This window comes from Rana temporaria, chromosome 2 (assembly GCF_905171775.1).
Source record: "Rana temporaria chromosome 2, aRanTem1.1, whole genome shotgun sequence".
NCBI classification, from domain to species: domain Eukaryota; kingdom Metazoa; phylum Chordata; class Amphibia; order Anura; family Ranidae; genus Rana; species Rana temporaria.
The window spans coordinates 347,678,830-347,697,238 of NC_053490.1; the positions used below are offsets into that span (position 1 = coordinate 347,678,830).

Below are 18,409 nucleotides of genomic sequence, written 5' to 3' on the forward strand. Positions count from 1 at the left end.
AACGTCGGTGCGCAGGCGCAATATAGAGCCGCACCGACCTTCGGCTTCTTTCGGCACCTGGTGACACGCTGTATGCGACCGTCGGAAGGCTGTCAATCAAATAGGAACGCCCAGTCCCGAAGATCATACCCGGAAGCGGCGGGAGAACATCGATCTCTAAAACAGTAAGTACGGCATTGATTTAAAAAAAAATACCCGTTTCTGCTCCCCTTAATTAGCCTAAATCTAATGTTAATTTTTTGTTTTCGGGCGAACTCCCGCTTTAATGGCATGGCTGTTGAAAGTCAGGTACTATGGGACCGAGGACTGTCCGATTCAGTTATTTCCACCATGTTGAGGGCACAAAATTCTTCTCCTCGGAAGATCTATAATTGCACATGGAAGGCCTACATCTCTATATGTGAGGGGATGGGGTGGCGTCCACGGACATATTCGGTTTCCAGTATTTTGCTGTTCTTACAGTGTGGGGTGGATCAAAATCTTGCACCATTAAGGGGCAGATATCAGCCTTGGCTATTTTCTTTCAACGACCCTTAGCGGCTCATTCACTGGTGAGTATGTTTGTGCAAGGGGTCTGACACATGGCTCCTCTGGTTCGACCACCGCTACCTCCGTGGGATTTGAATCTGGTGCTTTCGGTACTTCAGAAACCTCCTTTTGAGAACATCAGAGTGATTCCTCTTTTGACACACTCTCAGAATGTTGCCTTTCTGGTGGCTATTACATCAGTTAGGAGGGTTTCTGAATTGGCGGCCTTGTCTTGCAAGTCCCCCTACTTGATTCTCCATAAGGTTAAAGCGGTGCTACGCCCGCAGCTTTCTTTTCTTCCGAAGGTGGTTTCGGCTTTTCATCTAAATGAGGACATTGTACTTCCATCCTTGTGTCCTAGGCCATCGCATCCCAAAGAGGTTGCGTTACATTCCTTGGACGTGGTACGTGCTCTGCGGGTGTATCTGCCTGCTACGGCTCAGTTTCGGAGGTCAGACTCACTGTTTGTGTCGGTAGCTGGTTCGAAGAAAGGCCTGTCTGTCTCATCAGCCCACTATTTCTCGTGGATTAGACAGATCGTGATCCAGGCTTATGCCTTAAAACGGCAAGCACCTCCCTTTCCTGTCACGGCACATTTGATGAGGGCAATTGGTGCCTCCTAGACTTTCCGACATCAAGCGTCAGCTTCCCAGGTGTTTAAGGCGGCGACCTGGTCGTCCGTTCACACTTTCACTTAGTTTTACAAGGTTGACGTGCATGCATCTGCGGATGCGTGTTTTGGCCGCAAGGTTTTGCAGGCGGCTATTTAAGGTGCATCTCCTCCGTTGAGGAGCTCTGTTTGTTTTGGGGTGAAGTTTGATTGCTCTTCCCACCCCTCGGTTTGTTGACACTGCTTGGGGACGTCCCTAATGTCAAGATTTAAGGAAGCTGTGTCCGTCCATGGACAAAAGAGAAAATAGGATGTTTGTACTCACTGTAAATTCCTTTTCTCTGAAGTCTGACCTCCGAAACGGAGCCATAGCAGACAGATACACCTGCAGACCCCCGACCACGTCCAAGGAATGTAAAGCAACCTCCTTCTGGTGCGACCACGTCCAAGAAATGTAAAGCAACCTGTTTCGGGTGCAATGGCCAAGGACACAAGGACAGAAGCACCATGTAATTATATAGACAACATGCCAAAACAACCTTAGGAAGAAATGAAGGCTGCGGGCGCAGCACCACCTAATGCCCCGTACACACCATCACTTTATGTGATGAAAAAAAACGTAATTTTCTGTGAAGTAAAAAATTACGTTTTTGAAACTTCAATTTTCAAAGACGAAGTTGCCTACACACCATCGTTTTTCTCACAATGTTCTAGCAAAGCGAGGTTACGTTCACCACGTTTTTCCATTGAAGCTCGCTTCATAAGTAGCTTCTGGGCATGCGCGGGTGAAAAAACGTTGTTTTAAACAACGTTTTTTGCTACACACGGTCAATTTCTGTGAAGTAAAAGTTGACGTTTTGAAAAACGACACATAAAATTGAAGCATGCTTCAATTTTTTTTGTTCGTTTTTTACAAGACATAAAACGACGTTTCCCCCCACACACGGTCAATTAAAGTGACATTTTTAAAAACGTCATTTTTTTTCATCACATAAAGTGATGGTGTGTACGGGGCATCATCCTTGTGGAGGACCAAGTAGGGAGACTTGCAAGACAAGGCCGCCAACTCAGAAACCCTCCTGGCAGATGTTATAGCCACCAGAAAGGCTACCTTTTGAGAGAGTGTCTGGGGCCATTAGAATCACCGGAATTCCCTCGGTCTCCACTCTGCGAAACAGGCAAGGGGAAATTTTAGCGGGGACGACATAAATCAGCTGATAATGCCCACATGGGGCTACCAACGCATCTGCCGCTTTTGCCCAGGGACCTTAGGACCTGGCCACAAACCTCAATACCTTCCGATTGGGTCAAGAAGCCAGGAGGTCCACGTCTGGCGTGCCCCATCTCAGGCAAAGGAGTCAAAACATCCGGATGTAGCGACCATTCCCCTTGGTTCAGCATCTGACGACTCAGGTAGTCTGCTTGCCAGTTTTCTACGCCCGGAATGTACACGGCCGATAGAGCCAGCACGCGCCTCTCTGCCCACCTCAGGATGTGAGCGACCTCCAATGCTGCAGCCGAACTCCTTGTTCCTCCTTGATGGTTGACATACGTCACTGCCGTGGCGTTGTCTGACTGGATCCTGACTGGGCATCCCTGCAGCTTCCGTGACCAAGTGGAGAGGCACCGCCTAATCGCCCGCAGTTCCAGCACATTGATCGGCAGGCAGGGATTCCTGCTGCATCCAGCGACCCTGTTCCGACTGAACGCTCCAAACACCCTCCCCCAACCGGACATGCTGGCGTCCGTTGTGATCACTGTCCAATGAAAAGGAGGGAATGACCTCTCAGGCTGAAGGGTCGGAGACCTCCGCCGCAAGACCAGGGGTTCCCTGGCTAGGTGGCTCACACGAATCTGACAATCCAGAAACAACGGAGACTTGTCCCATTTGGACATGATCTCCTTTTGCAAGACTCGAGTGTGAAATTGAGCATACAGTACCACCTCGAAAGTGGCCACCATGAGACCCAGGACCCGCATGCAAAAGCACAGTGATAACCACAGCGGGAAGCCAACAGCTTCACCGCAGCCTGAAGAGTCTGTAGCTTGTCTGAAGGGATAAAAACTACCAGCACAGACTTCTGGAGATTCAGTACCCAACCAAACTCCCGAACAGTCTGACTGGTGATCGCCACATCCTCCTCTAATTCTGAGACGGAAGCTACTCTCAGAAGGAGGTCATCCAGGTAGCCCACAATTGCAATTCTTTGCTGCCTCAGCAAGGCCAGAATCGGGGCGAGCACCTTGGTGAAAACCCTTGGTGCCGACGCCAGGCCAAAGGGGAGAGCTACAAATTGGTAGTGCTCGTCCCCAACCGCAAAGCGCAGAAACTTCTGATGCCTGACACATATGGGAACATGCAAGTATGCGTCCTTGATGTCCAAGGATGCCAGAAAATTCCTTGCATGGAGTGGCTCATTATCTTTTATAGATTGTGGTGGCAGGGTACTCTTTCCCCCCAGTAACAATCTTAATAATGTCGTCCAGTGAGGCTCCAAATTGCCTCTTTCCCTGGAAGGGTAAATCTGCTAGACCGCAGACCAGCACTTTTAGCCAAATCAGGCGATGGAGCACCACAGCAGATACTGAGGCTCTAGAAAGCAAAGGAGCCGTATCCAAGGCTGCATCGCAGACATACTTAAGGCCATACACCAACTGGTCCGCCAGTTCCATGCAGACCGGTGGAAGCCTGTTGCTTTTCCAACTCTTGTGCAACATTTTTGCCCATTCAGTGAGCGTTTGGGACACCAGGGCTGTGGTCAATACTGACCGCAATGCTGATACCACTGTGAACAGGGACCGGGCTACCGCCTTGGCCCTCCTATCGATGGGGTCCTATCGATTGGGACGGAAAAGGCCCGCTGTGGTTGTTCCCATTCTTTGTAAATAAACTTATCAAAGTAAGTTTAGGGAAACACCTTAGCCATGCGGACCGGATTGTGGGACCCAAAAAGGGACCAGCACCTCTGTAGATGTCCCCACCGTACCCTCTATCTTTAGGGTATCCCGCACTACTGTGATAAGTGCTCCTACAAGTGCTCTTTCCTGTGCTGACCCAGACACAGACTCATCCTCACTGTGTGAATGGTCCTGGTCCGCATCCTCTGACACGTCGGAACAGGGGCCGTGTGCCACAACCAGGCCCGAGTCAGAATCAGAGCTTTCCCCAGAAGACGGTGGGGGGAGGGGGCAACGAAAGACTCCAGGATTGCCGACAAATCGTCCATAGGCACCACAAGTTCAGGGGAACCGGTTGCCACCACTGGTATGTCTGGGGAAGTGCCAGCTTCTGACGCCATTCTGACCCACGCTCACCTGACACCCGGTAGGGACCGCAGGCCAGTTTCACCAAAAGTCCACCCTCCTAGCTGGAACAGACTGAGGGCCGTGTTGTACTGTTCTATTGTCGTCCGCCCTCCCTTACGAGGTGTTCTGTGCAATTTGCGTGGTTTTAGAAGGAGAAACCAGGGCTAGAAGCCAAAACTAAGGTGAAAACTACGGGAAAATGGCCGCCGGACTTCCTGACTAAAACTACAGGAAAATGGCCACCGAACCTCCTAAAAAAAAACACAGGAGGCCTCCAACAAGGTGCACACTAAAAACACAAGGAAGAGACAGCGGACCCCTAGCACCCAGCGCAGCCCCCCCACCGGATACGGAGCCCCCGGAAGACCCCCGTTTAGTAGCGCAGCGGCCTAAGCATGGGGAGGAGGGAAAAGGACAGAAAGAGAAGAGGAGGAGACCCCAAATTTGACCTCCCAGGGAATGACCAGCTGCTCCATCCTGCCAAGACAAGTGGAACCATACTTACCCCTCCTGTGGGGACTGCTGGACGCATTCCGGACAGACCCATCCCCCCGCTGTCGGCCACGACACACTGTAATACGGACAGCAGTAGCCTGGTCATATGTGTGCCCCAGAGCATATAGCTTGCCGGCCACCCTTGGATCAAACGGGGTCTGTCGTGGGGGAGACTACCAGGATCTATATTATCCTGCCTGTCACCCTGCCCGGCTGTTGATAGTAGATCACAGGAATAAGAAATCAGAATAAAAGAAAACAATCTCCAAAAAAATCTCCAGGACCAATGGTTCCCAAAAAACGGACCTGCTGGATGCAGTGTGAGGGGTTATAGCCAGTAGGACCGCCCCCTGGGTGGAACTGTGCAGTTTTTCTGTTTTAACATGTTCTGCCTAGTTTTCTCCTGAAGGTGGCAATATAACCCTAAGGTCAAGATTTAAGTTGCTGTGTCCGTCAATGAACGAAAGAGAAAACATATTTGTGTTCTGGAAATAAACTACACTATGCTAAACATATAGGAGGGGGACTTCAACTGTTATTGATAAAACAGTTGATGTCCCACTCCACATTCAAGCAACCAGGGACATGGGACCCCAATTTATGTATCCAGTTGGTTTCAGTTCTTGAGATGTTCTGCTTCTCAATACTTCCACAACAGTGGGGAACATATTTCTCAATGGCAAGGAAGGAAGTCCCCCTAGAGTCACAATTGTGCACCAAGTCATAATGTTTGGAGACCTTATGCTTATCAAAGCCCTTGCATATGTTGGTTATATGTTCACTAAGCCTTATGTGTAACATTTTAACAGTGCATCCCACATATTCTAGGCCACAAGGACACCTGAGAAGGTAAACTACACACTTTGTTGAACATGTAATAAACGTTTGGATTGGGTAAGTGAGCCCTGTGCCTGTTGAGCTGAACTCGGTAATCCTTTTGCCCCGCTGGGTATTTAATTTGCAAGCTCGACATTTACCACAGGGGTAAAAACCCTTCAAATCACCAAAGAAAGTGGGTCTCTTGGGTGGGTCTGGGACATTCGGTGCTATTGTATTCCTCAAGTTCATAGCCCCTCTAAAAACTAGGTCTGTCATGACATTAGGTCTGTCAGATAAAAGAGAGCCCAGAACCCGATTATTTTTAATGACTGGCCAATGCCTTTTAGGATCCTTTTGATGGCCCAATGTTGACTGGAGAAGGTTGTAATAAAAGCTACACCATAGTTTTCTGTACTTTCCACTCGTGGAGGTTTATATTATAGTAACTCCTGATGGTCCCTATTTGCCACTTCTGCTATTACTGTCATATCCCTTAGCCAGAAATCTAGTTTTTAAGATCAACACCTCCTGAGTAAGAGGGGTCACTGGAGTTTTAGTCACTTTTTATAACATATGTCACGTTTTATTATTGCACTTTATTGCTGCATCTTATTATATGACACATGGTTTGTTTACACAGTAATTGTTATATGCATATTTCATTCTAAGTAGTTATATTTCTCTGCACATTTGCACTTTATAGAGATAGGAATATTGCTACATGTTTATGATACAAGCGCTGCACTTCTTTTTATCCATCGTGCAATACTATTGACCAATTTATTTGTATTTGCAACCGCATGATTCATTTAAAGTCCCACCCTCCTATACTGTTATAAAAACAATGGCCAAAACAACCCCTGTAGGTATCTGTATATTCTATGTAGGATAAGTAATTTCCCTTAAATAGACTTTAGATAATTTGGTTAGTACATTAGTGCTGTGTGGAAGTGGTATCTTAAACTTTGTCCTCAGTTACTGCTTTAGCCCTTTGCCATCTCTTACTTTCGAAAACTTTTGTTCCCTAGAAATGCTTGCCTGCCTGACCTCCCTAGCAATGCTTGCTTGCCTGACCTCGCTCCTGCTTTGTCATTTTGTTCATGTGTTTTGTTCTGCCTGTAAGTCATCTGTCACCCTCCAGTGACAAAGAGGATCCACCACATTGCATCACATGGGTTGATAATAGGACAGCACAATAAACACTGCTTGCTTTGTGTTGGCCTTTTCTGAATAAAACCTAAACGGAGCTATTTTAATTACTTTTTGTTATGTACGTTGCAACCAGAGCTATTGTGTTCTGTAAACAGGCTGTGTTTCCTACTAATGAGCAAAGGGAATGTAAAAATGAACCTAAATCTTCACTTGCTGGCTTAGCAAGTAAATGCAAAATAGGAAACATTTCTTTAAATCCCATGTAACAGAACATGAGATTTACTGACATTAAAGGGGAGGTTCACCCTATATAAAAATTCTAACACTACATCCAGCCCAGTTCTGCATATAAAATTACACTGACCTTTTTTTTTTTTTTTTTTGCCGTAGATACCGTTTAGCCTTAGAATTCACTGCGGCTTCCGGGTAGGGAATCCCGCGGAAGTGGGCGTTCCTATTGACAAGCCAATTGATTGACATGCTAAATGACGGCGCACACAGCGCGTCATGACTTCCCGACATGCGTCATGACGTGCCGAATAGAGCCGAGCCGACCCGAGCTTCTTTCGGGAAGTTGTGACGCGCTGTGTGCGCCGTCGTGTAGCATGTCAATCAATTGGCATGTCAATAGGAACGCCCACTCCCACGGGATTCCCTACCCGGAAGCCGCGGTGAATTCTAAGGCTAAACGCTATCTATGGCGAAAAAAAAAAAAGGTCAGTGTAATTTTATTTGCAGAACTGGGCTGGATGTAGTGTTAGAAATGTTTTATAGGGTGAACCTCCCCTTTAAGCTAACCAGCAGTATAGGAAATGTTGGGGGTGTAGGAAACCTAAGCCTATTTTGACAGACAGAAGTAGCAGCAGCAACAGATCTAAAAGCCATTGGCAGATGCCATCTTAAAAATAATTGCAGGTAGAGCAGCTTTGTAAAAAAAAAAAAAAAAGTAATTGGCACAACAGTTTGGTGTAGTTTGATTCATTTTTCCTTGTGTTTTTTATGTTATTTTATTTTTTCACAGCACCACACTTAGTTGTCTTAAAAAGAAAGGAAAAAAAAAGATCAAAATTTCACCACCACACACAACCCTCCTCCCATACCCCTTATTTATGATTCTTTCAAAAACTTTTAAGCTATAGCCCTCAGGTATGTTTAATTAGACATTGAGATTAATACAATAAGCCCAAATAAGGAAGCTATAAAAAATTAGAGTGCAGCATCTGAGACACTGCATCAAAACATTTTTTTCACCGACTGCTCAGTAAGTAGATTGAATGGGTCCATATTGGGAGAGAAAAAGCAAGTTTTATCCAGAAAGAAAATTAAAAAGTTGACCAGCAGATGGACAGTACATGAGCAACTTGAACAGCCCAAATTAAGAACAAGCAATAAAAAGGGCAGCATATGAGACAATGTATCCAGAGAATTGTGCACGGTCAGGAAAGTATGTGAGCACTTAAACTGTAATTAAACTCACCCAAGTAAAATCAGTCTGTATATGCATTAAAGCATGCTTGTTATACTCATTGTGGAACCTAAGGGGTTAATCATCTGCATTGTGTAAAAAGGCCGTTTGATCCTGTTTTCTCTGATCCTCCCCATCCCGTCCCCAATCCATCTGCTGATAGTACAGAGCCTTGGAGGCACTGTGCACATTTTCCCTTTTTGATGTACATTGCAAGAGAGTTTTTTTTTGCATGTGATCAGCACATGCCCAATCAGCACTGTCCAGACAAGAGGGTCAGGGGTCATACAGTCTCATAGGACATTCAGAGGAGTATAAAAACTCATCCTACAAGCTTTAACCAGTGCTGGGCTGAACACTGATAGAAGTCACAAGACTGCTATGTAATGCTGATGAGAAAAGGTATTTATCAGTTTATATTTACTAACATAATTGCATTTCCATACTCTGTGTACTGTGGGAGACCAGATATCCTGGGTCTAGTAACACTTTAATGGGCTGCAGGTGTGTAGTGCCTGGCTACTTTTAAATTTGAGGCCTCTGTTCCAGCCCTGGCTGTGCTGTGTACCTATCCTCCTGTCTGGGGACTACAGTCACCCCCAGAAGGTAGGGGGCAGCAGTAGAATCAGGGTCGTGTGGATACTTCTCCTTGGCAACCAATCAGGAGGGTTGATTGCCTCGCTGCACATGCTGGGGAGTGGTATTTAAGGGCAGATGCCATTGGTTCGGGTCGTCGCTGCCCCACGCCTTCCACCTGGGCAGTCATCCCACCACCCCCGTGTGTGTGGCCCTCCTGGCCAGGGTGTGTGTGTGTTGCTGTGTTTCTGGCTCCGGGACCACGTTGGTCCGGAGCATTAATCTACCTCGTAGGCTCAGTAAGCAGACTGAGTCTACAAATTTACAAGTGGTCCTGTGCTGTCCGTCCAAAGTGGAGGAAGCCGGTTGATGGAGAACCTGTCTGGGGACACCGAGCGCGAAAGCTGGTGTCGCAGGAGAGGCCTATCTGCTCATTGAAGGACACTTCATCCCTGAGAGGCTGGACGGTGTTCGCCCATCAGTTATTGATGCAATTGAAGCTGTTTGAAGGAGATCCAGGTGCTGAATCCAGTTGAGAGGGATTTTGGACCGAGATTGTCTGCACCTTTAGGAGGGTCTGTGGCCGAGACTTTAACCTAAAGTTCCGAGTGACACTCTGGCTGCTAGGCTGGTGAGAGAGGCCTATCCAGGTGCACTGTACCCACTCTGGCTAGAGTGGTGAAGAGGTTTATCATTGGAAGCTGGACTGTTTCCGCACCAGTTAACCCTGAATCCGCCATTTCCATTTCTTCTATTTCTTCACCTGCTTCTACTTCTATCATTATTACCTGGCTGGGTAATAAAAGCACAGAAAAAACACTTGTTGTGTGGACATTGACTTTATTACAGCTTTCATCCAGTACCCTAGACGGCAAGAGGACAGACGTAACGTGCCACCCAAATAAGGTGTTTCTCTACAAGAGAAGCTTTGCAGCTGATACTTACCGTAGTTGTGAACAAATTGTAATGTCAGGCAGTTTGTGAGCAAGTAAATTGGCTAGAAAATTTGGGCATTCAAGGCATGCACTTCCCTGCAAAGGGAATGAATTGGAGGTAAGGTTACCAGTAGTTGGTAATTCTTGCCTCTCTTGATTTTAAATATGCAGCATTTTAATTTAACTGAAGCTGGTTTTTGATGGTCAGTGGGGATGCAGGCTTGTTTTACAAAAGTCAGCCAGTCCATGCTGTTAGGGGACATGCTTCTACATGACAAATCTTCCTGCTACTGAGCTGGCCCTCTCAGAAAGCACACAGCAAGGGGGCGTGGTCAGCCGCAGAACTGTATGGCTGCATTCTGAGGGAGCTCTCTAAGAACGGATCTCCCTGAGCAACTTACACAGCGACCTGTGAGCCCTAAACAACACAGAGCGATACTGGAACTTACCGGGACTGTAGCAGACATGTCGGCTAAGAGGAAGAACAGTGAGGGACCCCGTAAACTCAGCGCAATCTGCAGCCCGGCTGGGCTGCAGAGAAAACAAGATGGCGCTGCCCCCTCACCTCACTGCAATGCAGAACGGCATGCTGCTCCCTCTCTCCATGAGGGAGAAAATCTCACAGCTACACAGCCCCAGCCTGACAGCGATTGCCTGGATGACATCCTGCGTCCAGTGAGGCAGAAAAGGAGGATCTCCTCTGAACAAGGTAATCCTCACACACCTCATACAGACCTTGCCTACAGCCTGGAAAAAATCCCTATGATGAAAAACTACAGGCTATGCCCACTACTGATTTACCAATACTGGACACTACCTTTAAAGATATGATCATGTCTTTAAGAGGTGCATTACAGCATGATATGATTAGCCTTATGCACAAATCTAAATTGGAGATTAATGCTCTGGGAGAAAGAGTGGATTATATGGAGAATAAAATGTGCGATTTCACTGCTCCGCACAATGAATTAGTGGACTCCCACTTTGATTTAGAAGAAGAAATGAGACAACTCAGGATCAAAGTCGGACAAATTGAAGACAGAAATCGGAGAAATAATATAAAATTCAGAGGTATACCTGAGAATGTGAAGCCACCAGACCTAAAACACTTCATTAAAACCATGATTTCTGATCTAATCCCTGCCACTCCTCAACAAGAGCTGGAAATTGACAGGGCACATAGACTACCTAAACCACATTACATAGCAGAGAAAATACCTAGAGATGTCATTGCTAGGATCCACTTTTTCAATGTCAAGGAACAACTGATGCAATTCGCTCGTCGCCACTCCCAGATCCGTATTCTGGAATAATCCTTTACTCGGATTTCTCACAAGAGACAATCTTGGCTCGCAAAAATCTAAACTTGATCACTAAAGTGCTGAGAAACCATGGCATAATTTACAAATTGGGCTTCCCCACAAAAATTCTGGTAGAATTTAAAGGCACCTCATACACTATTAACGGAATGGAACAGGGTTTGAAAATCCTCCGCTCATGGGGTCTACTCCCAAACCAAGAAAATACCAAAATGGACACTACTACACCTGGTCCCATTTCCCAGGACTGGAAAACAGCTTAAAAATCCTCTCATGGCGATTAAAAGAAAAAAAAATCCTCTCATGACAAGTTTTAATATCAATCTTCAGTGAGAGTCCACCACCATAATCTCAAGCCGCTTACCAGATACACTGAAATAGAGAGCAGTCGACTATAACCTAGCCGCAGCCTTTGGGGAGACAGCCCACTCCCTGGATACGAATCTACCACTTGTTCCCGCAGATGTAACAGCACACCACCATACGATCATATATATAGAAATAGCAGGACATAGTGTAATTCCGCCAGGGAAGATTTATTAAAACCACAAAGTATATAGACAGGTACTCAGATTGTTGAAGTACAAAACGAGCATTTAAAATTTGGTTGTTGCCGGCCGGCAAACAGATGGAGCGGAGCCCTTCCTCCAGAACGCGATGACGTCACCGCACGTCCTCCCAGACGCGTTTCGTCATTGGACGTTGTCAATGGGATGTCCCATTGACAACGTCCAATGACGAAACGCGTCTGGGAGGAAGTGCGGTGACGTCATCACCAACGACTTATTTCTATGACAAGCGCAATTTTTTTATGTTTTAAGTTTTAATGTCGCGGTCTCCAGGCACAAACTGAGGCCTCACAAATCTCTCTTATGCCCATGTTTAAGGGCCTTTTGCAGCTTAGGGAATCCAGATTTTGAATAATTCCTGACTGGACTTCTCTCCAAGTTTTTACCCCCAACCGATTGGAAGTACATAGTCATGTACACAGGAGTTGGAGCACAACAACTCCTATTCTTTTTTCACAGTTTTACTAAGCTTTGGTTGATTTTCCTTCCCTGGTTCGTTCACCATTTTCTGATTTTTTTCTGCTGCCTGTACACCATTTCTAAAGCAACACCACCATCTACTGGCAAAAAAATATTACTACGCCACAATGATATACCATCTACCCACAAAAATACTATCTCCTACAAGATTGAGGCCCCATACACACGAGAGGATTTATCCGCAGATACGGTCCAGCGGACCGTATCCGCGGATAAATCCTCTCGAGGATTTCAGAGGATTTCTATGCGATGGCGTGTACACACCATCGCATTGAAATCCGCGCTGAAATCCTCTGCCGATGACGTGTCGCGCCGTCGCCGCTATTATGACGCGGCGACGGGCGCGACGCTGTCATATAAGGAATTCCACGCATGCGTCAAATCATTACGACGCGTGCGGGGAATCCCTTTAGACGGATGGATCCGGTAAGTCTGTACAGACGAGCGGATCCATCCGTTGGAATGGATTCCAGCAGATGGATTTGTTGTGCATGTCAGCAAATATCCATCTGCTGGAAATCCATCCCAGGGGAGATTTCTCTGCGGATAAATATCCGTTGGCGTGTACACACCATAGGATCTATCCGCAGAAACCCATTTGATGGGATTTATCTGCGCATAGATTCTATGGTGTGTATGGGGCCTGAATCTACAACAAAGCATCCTCAACTGATAAGATATGCCACTTAAACTCATGTCTTTCAATGTCAAAGGCTTGAACAGCCCTCATAAAAGAAAAGCATTGTGGACAGATGCAATTAAATTCGGAAGTGATGTTGTTTGCATCCAGGAATACCATTTCGCTAAGGATAAAACACCTACCTTCAAACATCATAATTTTCCCCACATTTTCCTCTCCAGCAACGAAAGAAAGAAAAAAAAAGGGGTGGCTATAGCTATCAAAGACACTGTCTCATTCCAACAAATCGATCTCAAAACTGACACCCAAGGAAGATACATAATTCTGGTTGCCACCTTAGGCAACGTGACATACACTATTGTCAATATTTATGCTCCCAATAAAAATCCCCACCAATTCATCCAAAAAGTAATTGGGAAGACAAGAAAAATTCAGAAAGGCCACCTCTTGATCTGTGGAGACTTCAACGCACCGATGGATCCTGATATAGACACCTCCAAGAAAGGAAAAGCTCCCAGAAAGGGTCTTTCCAACATTTTCTCAGCAGAAGACCTGTACGATCCCTGGAGATGCCTTCATACCACAGAAAAAAGACTTTACTTTATTCTCCAATGTTCATAAGACGTACTCCAGAATAGACTATTTCATCACAGATAAGAATCTCCTCACAAAGGTAGTAAATGCTAGTATTCACAACCTAACGTGGTCTGATCACGCTCCAATCACTCTTGATATTAATTCGAACCAAAATTGCCCCAACAATTATCTGTGGAGAAACAATACATATATCCTCTCCCAGGAGAAACATAGATCTGTGATGAAAAAAGGTCTAAAATAATTTTTTGATGTAAATGATAATATGTCCGTTATCAACACTACTCTATGGTGCGCCCACAAAGCTTATGCGAGAGGTCTCTTAATTCAAATCACCGCTAGAGAGGAAAAAAATAGAAACAACACGATCAACTCAATACTAGTAGAAATTTCCAACCTTGAAAAGTTACACAAAAAAACCCCCAAAACATAATCTTAGAACGCCAACTCAATAACCTTAGATCTGATCTTAGATCCTTATTAATTGCTGACCATGACAAATATCTTAAAAAACTAAATTTAAAATACTACTCCCAAGGTAACAGAGCAGGTAAGTTAATGGCCCTTCCAAATAAAACTTCGCCAACAAAAGAACAAAATTCATAAACTATCCCACCACACCTCAGGCAAAACAATCCTCAATCCTAAAGAGATAGCAGATACTTTCTCACTGTACTATGAGACACTCTGTAATCTAAAAAATGACACTCTCACCCCCCAACCAAACGCTGATAACATCTCATCATTTTTAGACAATATTGTCCTTCCTTCCATTGATCCTACATCATTAGAATTACTCAACAAACCTATATCAGATGAAGAAATTATTAAGGTCATACACGAACTACCAAAAAATAAATCACCAGGCCCAGATGGCCTATCAGGAGAATATTATACGGCCTTTGAAGAAACCCTAGTCCCCCATCTTTCCAACCTATTTAATCAAGCAGCTAACTCAGAATCCCTCGCAAAAGAACTGCTAGAAGCAATAATTATCACTATACCTAAATCAGGCAAAGATCCCACTTCCCCTTTAAACTACAGGCCCATTTCCTTACTAAACTCAGATCTGAAAATCTACGCAAAGATACTGGCGAATAGACTCGTTAATATAATTCCCACCCTAATTAAACCAGATCAAGTTGGCTTTGTTAAAAGTCGACAGGCCCCAGATAGCACAAGAAGAATGCTCAATATTATTAACTCTATACACAATAATCGAACCCTCGCCCTGCTCTTAGCTTTAGATGCTGAAAAAGCATTTGACAGAATGCATTGGGAATATATATCAAAAACCTTAACTAAATTCGGTTTTAACGGTTTTATCCACTCAGCAATCATGGCATTATATACCCAGCCCAACGCAAAGGTCTACACTTGAGGTATCTTATCTAGAAACTTCCAATTAACTAACGGAACCAGACAGGGCTGCCCCCTATCCCCTATAATTTTTGCCTTCGCTATAGAACCCCTAGCAGAATACATTCGATCATCCCCGAACGTCAGAGGTGTTACGATTGGCCAAGACGTGCACAAACTAGGACTATTCGCAGACAATATCATATTGACACTGACAGAACCTGATATATCTCTGCCTACAATACACGCAATACTAGAAAAATTCAAAGATGTCTCATACTATAAAATCAATCAGGAAAAATGCTTTATCCTCCCTATGAACATACCAGACTCGACAATCAACTCTCTACGCACAACACATAATACAATTGGGACAACAAATCGATAACATACCTAGGGATCCAACTCACATTTCCTCCAACCAAAATGTATGATGCCAATTTCCCCACACTTTTAGGCCAAATATCCGTGACTTATCGCATATTCAAAAAACCAACTTATCCTGGGTTGGTAAAATAGCCGCTTTTAAGATGCAAACTTTACCTAAAAATTTATATCTCTTTAGATGCCTCCCCATACCAATTCCTGCCAAGTTCTTTAAACAACTAGACAGCAAACTTAGACAATTTATCTGGAACAAAAAAAAAAAAAAAAGTTGCTTTCTCGATCCTTACTACTAAAAAAAATTCCGGTGGAATGGGCCTCCCAGACATTAGAAATTATTATTTTGCTTCTATCTTAGATCAGATGAAACATTGGTTTAACCCAACAAATGACAAATTATGGGTAAACATTGAACGTCTAGCCACACACAATTTTGACCTCCCTTCTCTCGCAATAGCTAGCGCCATTATCCCCAAGATAACAATCCCCAACCTAATAAGCATTAAAACTACTTTATTCGCTTGGAAACACATTCTCTCAAAAACCAGACATGTAGAGAAAAAGGCTAAATTACATCTTCCCACAGAAGTCATTAATTATTGCAGAATCAGATTCTCTGTAAACGAGTGGATCAGTAATGGATATAATCTATACCAGAACCTACCCCCTAATGTTAAGAACATCATCAAGACTAAGATTGGTAAGTGTGCCCGACTGAAAGATTTCTCTCCCAGTAATTTGATCGAAATCCCTATGAACCTTTGGCAGTTCCTCTCTCCTCAGAAAAATGATAACATGAAAGGTATATCTTTCTTCTACGATGTGTTATCCTCCCAACTGTTTACGGAAAACACAAATATGCTGAAATGGGAAAAGGATCTGGACCAGATTTTTTCCCTGACTCAGTGGATTAAAGCATTTCAAACAATAAGTCATCCTCTTGCATTGAACACTGGGATAATGCCCAAACAATAATTAATAGATGGTACTTAACACCATACAGTTTATCCAAAATGTATCCAACAGCATCCGACATCTGTTGGAAATGTAACGAGCAAAGGGGAAACCTCCTGCACACGCTTTGGAGTTGCAAGACTCGAAAACGTTTTTGGAACTCTATCTCATCCTTTATCGCCAATCTTACGGGTAACCTTACCAAGCTTACTCCTACCAACGCATTATTAGGTATAGATCTAGACAAATACCCCACTTTGTATAGAACTATTGTCTTACATATTTTGATAGCCTCAAGAATTACAGTGGCCTCTCTATGGAAATCCGCAGATGCCCCAAACCTACCAATGGTCATCACCAGATTAAACACCCAAGCTCAATTAGAACTATTATTAGCCTATAAGAATGATTCTATAATCCCCTATCGTAGAAAATGGAAAATGTGGTTAACCCACCCGAAAGCTTCCAAATATTTAAAAGATTCCTTACTTTAATAATCTTCCTATAGAAGATTATTGGCCTTTGCGCATGTCACAGTGTTCTTTCTGTGCTTTATGGTGAGAGAGGGTCTCTGTCAGCACCATGGGTTTCCAGCTAGGAGCTCGCACTTATCCTAACTTATTAGGACGGCGAGGCTTTACCTCGTTGGCTACTTGGACGACTTTTTTTCTGAGAGCAACTTCTGTCTCAGACCTAGTGGATGTGTTATACCCATTCGGACCCTCCGAAGATTCGGGTGGGTGTTAAACACCAGAAGGTGTAGCTCAGTGGCAGCAAGCCCGCCTTCCATGTGTGCGACCCAGGGTTCAAATCCTGGGCATGCTAGGTTCCGACTCAGCGTTGGAGTATCTAGGGTTGATCCAGACTCCTCAGTGGCGAAGGTCCTTCTTCCCCTGGAGAAATTGCAGACTCTTCCGTCTGCGGTGAAGGTATTGGCATCACGCAATCGGTCTTCTCTCCGGGCACCTGTGGGTCCAGGGCCTGTGGGTAGCCTCCTTCGAGGCGGTACTGTATGCCTAGTTCCACACTCGTTTTTTTTTTCCGGGGGAAATACTGTCCAGGTGTTAAAAATCGATTGTCTCTGAAATCATCAGATTCCGGTGTGCCACCTAGTCGGAGTCTTTCTGAGTTGGTGACAGGGATCCCCGACTCCTATGTCCGGGAAGTTTTTTTCTTCCTTCCAGTGGTCGGTATGTTCGACGGATGCCATGCGTTCGATGGATCTGCGGCCACACCTCCCTGTATGTGCCCGCTCTCGTCTGGCCTCGGTAGTTACCCAGGATCGGGCCTGGCTAGGGACTGGGTGGGTGACCGCCTGGGTCCACCAGGTGCTGTGGACCCTGTCTACCGGTCTTTGTCCTATTTTAGGCGATCAGGCTATGTTTCTCCTCGTAGTCGAGGAGGTTGCAAGGTCGTTTGATCTGGCCAGATTTCCAGACGAGAAACCTGAAAGCCTCGTACACACGCTCGGTTTACTCGGCAAGCAGTTTTATTGCTGGTTCTTGCCGAGAAAACCGAGCATGTGTACGAGGCTTCTCCCTCCTTGTGGAGTGTGTAAATAACTGTCTTCTGGACAACTGTCAAGTCAGAAGTCTTACCCATGATTGTGTAAGCTACTGAACCAGCCTGAGAGACAATTTTAAGGTTCTGGAAACCTTTACAGGTCTTTAGTTAATTGGCTAATTAGAGTGTGACACCATGAGTCTACAATATTGAACTTTTTCACCACATTATAATTTTCTGAGGGTTTTCACTAGCCATAATCGTCAACATTAAGAAAGAAATGCTTGAAATAGATCACTCTGTGTAATGTGTCTATATAATATGAGTTTTACTTTTTGAATTTACAGTATATACTCGAATATAAGGTAACTTTTTCAGCACATATACCACACATGCGCCCACTGCTTGTTCGGGTCCAGGAAGAGTTTTTTTTGTTTTGTTTATTGCACAGGCTGCCTTTCTCACTGTAATAACAGACAGTGCAATACCGCTGAACTCCCACACCTCCTCCTGATGTCTTATGTGTACACCGGGGAAGAGGAGAGACGCTGATGTACATGTGCTGCTCACCTGAGGTCTGTGATCACTACAATGATTACACACACTATAGATGGTATTTGCACAGGGGGAGCTGACATAAATTAATATTTGCAGTGATTTGGGTGTATTAAAATATGTTAGAATATGTTGTTGGATATAAAATCTGCCCCCCACCCCAGAA

General features: G+C 44.9%; 1 protein-coding gene across 1 annotated transcript in view; it reads left to right on the forward strand.

Annotated features, from left to right (window-relative positions):
* Nucleotides 1–18,409, forward strand: part of PIK3C2B (phosphatidylinositol-4-phosphate 3-kinase catalytic subunit type 2 beta) — a 1,746,470-nt gene that overhangs the window by 1,017,437 nt on the left and 710,624 nt on the right.